This window comes from Triticum aestivum, chromosome 7A, assembly GCF_018294505.1.
Source record: "Triticum aestivum cultivar Chinese Spring chromosome 7A, IWGSC CS RefSeq v2.1, whole genome shotgun sequence".
In the NCBI taxonomy this organism is placed as follows: domain Eukaryota; kingdom Viridiplantae; phylum Streptophyta; class Magnoliopsida; order Poales; family Poaceae; genus Triticum; species Triticum aestivum.
In genome coordinates this window covers 472,581,984-472,589,832 of record NC_057812.1, presented here as the reverse complement: position 1 = coordinate 472,589,832, position 7,849 = coordinate 472,581,984, and positions in this window count along the sequence as shown.

Here is a 7,849-nt window from a genome sequence, read left to right as displayed (position 1 = left end):
TGTTTTAGAGATCATGTAATAATTGTTTTTTTTGGTTTGTAATTTTATTTGAGCATAAGTCTGTATTAATTGATAAGTCTCGGAGACATTTCATTTGGATTGCTGTGCCAGACCTACAAATATGCCAATCGGGCTGAATGTGCATTCAGCAATAGTAGTATAGATGGACCATAAGTGGCACGCGTCGGAAAGGGTCAAGATGCTGGCTAAAAAAGGATGCTGTTGTAGCGAAAAAAGTACAGTGGCCTGGCTTATGTATGTTAGTTGATATTATTGATCCATATACTCTATAAGTGTTTATATGTCTGTTAGTTCCGTACATTCTTGGTTGATTGACTCGCTATTTGAATCTTGATACATCGCTTGTGTACATATCTAAATGGGAGTACACATTATGCTGCGTGTGACATTTGAGTTGGACATGAAGTGTTATATTCGAATTCACCTTAAACTAGATTCTAGTTTCTGAATTTGAGTATCGGCATTTGTAAACCATATTCATATATGACAGTGCAATACATCTTTGTCGTCCTTTTGAAGATATATAAAAACACATAGAATGATTTATAAACATTCATATAGGAATACAAAATGGATTCGAATTTAGTTGCCAGGGTAAACGTGTATGCTTATTGTCCCAAAATTTGAAAGAAACAGCAAAATGTCCACTCCCACATCGGCTGCCCGAAGCCAATTGTTTGGGAGATGGAAATTACTGTCTACCCATTACATGGACAATCCATCGGCCCAATTTCCACTGCTCTAAATAGGGGTAGGTTAGTAACTTCAATTAGATGTGACACGACTGCCTCTGAGCCCATTCCAACACGGTGGGCGTCAAACATGGGCGGCAAAACTCATTTGATTCAAGCTCGTCCAAAAGACCTCTGTTTCTCCCTCCATTCCCCATTCATACACGGTGGGCGGCAAAACAAACTCTCCTCGTCCGAAATAGATGTAGGCTAATATTTTAAATAGGGGCAGATGTGTAACTTCCATCAAATGTGACACAACCGCCCTACCTGTCAGCCCCGTTCATACACCATGGGCGCCAACCGTGGGCAGCAAAACACCCTCTCCTCGCCCGAAATAGTTACCGACAAATATTTGGGAGATGCGAGATTACCGTCCTATCCCCAACCGACGAGACGTCCAAATTTGAAACGGGGGATAAGTTCGTAACTTTCCCATATTTCAGACAGGCGCGTCCCAAAAACATGGTTCCCCGTACCTCTCCCTCCATTTTACCACTCATACACTGTCTGCGCTAGAACACCCCATTCCCACACCAGCCTCCGTCCGCCACCCCATCCATCGCCGCCGTCCTCCACCACATCCATCGCCACTATCCTCCACCATGCGAGAGCGCCTACCAAGACCGCGTCGTCCACTGCTAGAGATGGACGTTTCTCATCCACGGTGACAGACCAATAGCCTTGCATCGCGTCCTCTCGCTTCATCGGCGCCATCGTCCTCTTTGCTGGGGCCACTCACACGACCTTCTCTTCCACCACAACGGGACTTATCCCCTGATGCACCCTTCTACTATCGCAGATCTGCTTCAACGCCACCGACAGCAATGGCACCCCCGATGCCTACACGTCGCCGCAAGAGAGGTGGTACTTCATATCTCCTCAACTTTTTGATCTCAACCAGAAAATAGATCTTAACTTGGTTACTCTACTTTCTTTTAAACTCTTAGAATTTAGTTCTTAGTTCGAAGCAAACAATGGATGCTAAATATCATTTCTCCGGTTTGCAACTTCAAATCTGCCATGGCACAGCCATAATATGGTTTAATTGATCATGCTTAGGGTTTAATTGATCATGTTGGTTCCGTGGTGGTTTCTTTAATAGAAATCGGAGGGGAAACCCTCTTTTGCTAAAAAAAAATATGCTTAGAGTTTCCCCCTTTTATGATCACTATATGATCAGAATACGTGCTTCATGTCATAATAACACTGCTCCACCCATCAAGCTAAACAAGCTTAGTTGTTCAAATACTAATCTGATATTATTAAAACAGAGTTGTTTAATTGGTCAGCTAAATGTTCCTAAATTAGTTTCAAAAATGCATGTTCGCCGCTCGGGTGTGTATCTCTGTGTGTGGTCTGGTCAGCACGGTTGGGGAGGTGAAATTTGCATATGCAGGGGTTTATAGGGAGACACTCTCCGAGTTGAATCCGCAATGCATTCCATAGATAATCTGACTACCTTTTATGTTTCATGAATCTCAGATTCTGAACAGCATCATAATGATTATGAGCTTGCGCGCATGAAAAGAATAAAGCAGAACAATGCCATGGCTGTCAAACTTGGCATCAAGGTACTAAAATCAAGTCTGGATGCAATGCAATGCAAACGCTCTCCACCTACAGATTCATGCTCAGAATATGATCCTAACAGCGATTCTGAGCTAGAGGGAGACCTAAGTCAATGTAGCTCCCTAGTGGAGGAGTCAGAGGAAGATGCCCTATCTTATTCACCCATCAAGGTACTTGCTCTAACTTTCCAAGGTTACATTGCTCGCACATATCTTGCTACTGATGCTTTGCATTGCTTCTAGTTTGTTGAACTGCCATTAGCTTAGTTTACACATCGTGTATGTGAATAAGCCCTGCCTATCCATTTTCAGTACATATTCCATCTGTCATAATACCATATTTATCCATTCAAATGTTGTTCTTGTGTATCAGACGTTCAAAAGGAAGAGGGCGATTGCTGATCGTGGAGGAGCACAAGCAAAGTATTTGGAAAAGGTAGTGGCACCTGATAAATAAAAAAGCCCATTAGGTGTAGTTGCAATATCACCTGACCCACAAATTACCCCAACTCTAGCAGACTCTGGCCCTACTACACTGGTCATTTCTGATGCCCCAACTTAGCAGATCCCAACTGCAGCAAACAGTATGATTATGCTAGTTGACATAGCACCAACTGTATGACGCAAAACCCCCATTCCAGCAAAGAGTACACCAAATCAAGTTGCCAAATCCCTTTTCGAACCAAAGAGAGCCCCAATAGCAGCAAATAGGACCCCTATTCCATTTCTTCCCAGTTTAGAAGACGAAGCTTATGTTTTTGTCAGAACCTTCACTACTAGGAAAATGCCTACTAATGGCGCACCAGTTTTGCCTACTAATGGCGCACTACTGGTGCGCCATTAGTATCATGCTACTAGTATTTTTTACTAATGGCGCACCACTGGTGCGCCATTTGTATCTGGTATACTAATGGCGCACCACTGGTGCGCCATTAGTATAGCCCACGGTGCGCCATTAGTATCTGGTATACTAATGGCGCACCACATAGAAGTGCGCCATTAGTATCAATTTAAATTTAAAAAAAAAAAAATTTCATAATTTTTTAAATTTTTTCCTCATTTTTTTTTCTTAATCTCATGTCACTATGGCTTAATCTCGGGTCAATATGCTTAATCTCAAGTCAAATCACACTCTATGGTCAAACTTCCTGGAAGGTCACCCATCCTCACACTACTCCAGCCCGAGCACGCTTAACTTCGCAGTTCTATCCAACCCCAGCACCACCTCACTTCACAAACACTTGTTGATATATCTATCATATCAATCCTATTAAACCTTGCTGATGTCTGGGACTTTGTTCATGTTCATGAGTCGATGAAATTTTGAAAAAAATATTTCAAACTTTCCGGTCATATTACGTATCATCTTTTGAAAAACAATTCAATTTTTTTTCGAAACCAATTTTTTTCTGTTACTAGTGGCGCACCTAGCAAACGGTGCGCCACTAGTAAGTTCAATTTTTTTCCCATTTTTTCCCTCTAGATCTTAAAAGCCTCGTAACTTTTTTTGTTAGGTTTTTGGGGATTTTGAAAATGTTTAACGGGGTTCCCCCTGTTAATCCGAGCTCGTATGCAAAAGTTATGCCCATTTTACAAATTATAGAGATATTTTGCAAATAAAGTCGAAATTCATATTTGTAAATTTTCCCAACAAGTAGACCACATATCACATGGGAAACTTATTTTCTTTTATTTTTTTGACATTTCCATCATTTTCTTTTATTTTTTTAAACTGAAAAGGCGGTCCACGAGGGGGGGGGGGGTGCATTCGGTGGAATTTTTGGGCCAAGTTAGTAATGGCGCACCGTGGGAGTGGTGCGCCATTACTAGTTAAACTAGTAATGGCGCACCACACCCACAGTGCGCCATTACTAGTTTTTTTAAAAAAAACTTTTGAAACTTTTTTTTGAAAAAAACTTAGTAATGGCGCACCAGTGGACAGTGCACCATTACTAGTTAAAACTACTAATGGCGCACTCGCCACTGGTGCGCCATTACTAACATTTTTTTTTTCAAAACTACTAATGGCGCACGGTGGGTGTGGTGCGCCATTACTATGTCAACTAGTAATGGCGCACTATCCCACTATGCGCCATTAGTAACAAATTTTTTTATTTCTTTTTTCAAAACTACTAATGGCGCACCACACACCAGGTGCGCCATTAGTAATATATTACTAATGGAGCACCTGTATGTGGTGCGCCATTACTATATAGCAATGGCGCACCACATACATGGTGCGCCATTAGTGTCCGTATTATCTTTAGCCCTTTTCCTAGCAGTGTTTGTGCGCATCTTTCCTTAATGGAAAGATTATACCGCAGACACAGAACAATTTCCAGTCTTCCTCCGCAACTTATGCGTAAGTAATGTACTAATGTTATTCATGGTCATTACTGCATGTTTGTGCTGACAAAAGACACAAGATTTCATTCTTTTAAATAGGCGAGGAGCAAACTGGATTGTGATGACGAGCAAGGGTTGGTTGCGCTTTTCAAGCACCCGTTGATGAAGTATCGTTCCTACATGAGGCAAGCGCACTTCGATGGCAAGCCTCTGAATGAAATTTCTGTAAAGTCTCCGGTGCTACATTTATCCGATGGTGACTGGAATAATCTTGTTACACATTGGTCTCGGCTGCAGCGTAAGGTACTGTCTATGATATCACATCACAATTTGAACTACATTTCTGCATTTGCCTTAATGTCTCAATTGTATGAAAACTGTTAGCAGAAGAACATTCGTTCTCAAGGGACCACAGAATCTCGCAACTATACTGCACACTGCATTGCTCTTGTGAGTACCTCTTGCCCTGTATGACCATACTTACTTTCATAGTTATTTGATTATGTAGCATCACTGCACATGTTAGCCTCGTAATCGTCCATTTGGGGGATATTATAAGATCCGTATGGACTCTTACATAAATTTAGAATCAACCCAATGTTTTTGAAGAGGTTTAGCTCTGATGTCCTCTTGTAAGGACTGAACGTGGTCTATCACTGTACTTACATTAACAGCTACTCCCTCCGTCCCATAATATAAGAATGTTTTGTACAGTACACCAGTGTTCAAAACACTCTTGTATTATGGGAATAGGGATTGGTTCATTTTGTAGCATTCTGCATCTTATCTCCCTCGCCCACCATTTACTAAAAAAGATCAAATCTATATTTAATCTTACCAACAAGTAGAATACACACACAATGCCAGTGCAGAAGTGTAGCCCATTGCTCTTGTCAGTACATTTTGTCTTGTAACACTTGTGCTTGCAGGGATTGGTAGTTGATTATGTAGCATCGATCTGCATCTTATCTTCATTATCCTCTATCCCTTCCAGTATTATCATATCTATAATTACTCTCTACAAAATGTAGAGTATAGGCAATGCTTATGAAGAAGATTCTGTGCTGAAATTCTTGAGTTATCCTTCCCTTGACATGGAGAAGGGCATTATAAAGCCGGTGTTAACTGTCAATGTAAGTCAGTCCTTCTAAAGCCTTTATCCTCAACTGCTGTTTAATTTGCTCATACTCCCTATCATTTACTACTGTTTAGTTTGCTGTTTCTACCAAAATGCATGTTCATAAGAACCGCAAGTTCTAAGTTTTACTTGTAAAACCAAACTCCTTATTCATACCATGCACATTACTTAATACTCCCTATATGTACGCTTGTTTTTGTGGATCTATAATCCAGTGTGTGGTGAAGCAGCCCACGTTTGCACCTTGTCATCTCCTGTTTTATCTTACTGATGTGGCTGATGATATGAAAAACATGCCATGCACATTATCCAAAATAGATACAATGATTTTCTTTGCCCTTCATCTATGCTTGTTATGTTGACATGGTAATCCAGTAGTGTGGTGAAGCTCCCCGCATTATGAACAATGCCAAATTATGCTATTGATATTTTGAACATACTCTTTATTTTCTAATTTGAAATTGGATAGAATTGACAGAACAGTTATCATCTTTGTTTATACACGTGCAAAACCTGTCATCTCTCTGCTTTGTTTCAGGGTGATATGCCTGATGCATGCACAAGTCTGCTGAAGGCTGTGAGAAAAACCCAACATATATTGCAGCAAAGAAGGCAAAACATCTTGAAGATAGCGAGACAACCCCAGAGTCTTGCCTTGATGCAGTGTTCAAGTTACTTGAGACTAATAGTCAAACAAGCTCACAGAATTTGTTGTCTGAATCAGTTCGACTTCTTCAGTCCCAAGTTCTAGCAGAAAGGCATTCTGCAACTCAACTTCGACTTGAAGTCCTATCTCTAAGAAAGGTTGTGGAGAACACCAATGAGAACCTCATCGCTAAACAACTACACCTGGAAGCTATGACCAACATGCTAGGCTGGTCTCACAGCCTTGCTCAGCAGCTTGCGCAGCAGTTCCCCCGCAAGGCTAACCTTTCTTGAACTGTCTTGGAAGTGGTCTCGGTTCAGTATTATTTTGTTACGCTGCAATGGTGCCCAGTTTTTGTAATCTGCTTCTTCGTTGCGCTTTATGATCACTGGTGGCGAACTTTGATGCCCAGTGGATGTAATATACCTTAAATCCTTTATTGTATAGTGTAGGTTTATTCTTAGTTACTATGCCGTAATTTCTTTATTGTATAGAGTAGGTTTGTTCTTAATTCCTACTAGTTACGCAGCAGCCCGAAATGAACCCCGGCCCATGATTGTGCGAATCAAATCACGGGCTTTTAACAGGCCAAAATTGTCTCGGTCCTTGTTTGGCCCAATCAGATATCGGCTGAGAGCAGGCCGGATGCAAACCGGGCCATAGTTAGGCCCAACTATATGATGAGCTTTTAACAGGCCGAAATTAATATAGGGCCGGAATGTTAAACGGGCCCTTAACATGCCAAAACTAATATCAGGCCGAATTACTAAGTGGGCCTTTACCAAGTGGGCCCAAAATCATAGTGTTCAGTTGACGGGCCGAATCTGATATGGGCCATAATTGAGCCCATAGCCTCTTAAAAGGACGGACCTGATCTGGGCCGTAATTTGGCCCAGAACGTGGTAGGCTTTTAACGGCCGGATCTTATATGGGCCACTATTAGGCCCGGAGCGTGGCAGGCCATTAATGGACCGGATCAAATATGGGTCGGCATTTGGCCCAAAACATGGCAGCTAGTTAATGGGCCGGCCTACTAGGGTCCTCAAAATCTTGTGGGCCTATAGCTGGGCCAGTCCATTAATGTCGGTGAAATCTCGTGGGCCTTTAGCTGGGCCGGCCCATTATGATCCGCAAGAATTTTGTGGGCCTTTACCTGGGCCGGCCCATTATGGCACACAAAAATCTTGTGGGCCTTTACCTGGGCCGGCCCATTATGGCCCGTGAAATCTTGTGGGCCTTTAGCTAGGCCAGCCCATTATGGTCCGCAAAATCTCATGGGCCTTTAGCTGGGCCGGCCCATTATGGTCCGCAAAATCTTGTGGGCCTTTAGTTGGGCCGACCCATTTAAACTTGTTGGGCCATGCCACGTGTCGACGTATCATAGGCGGCTTCTGTC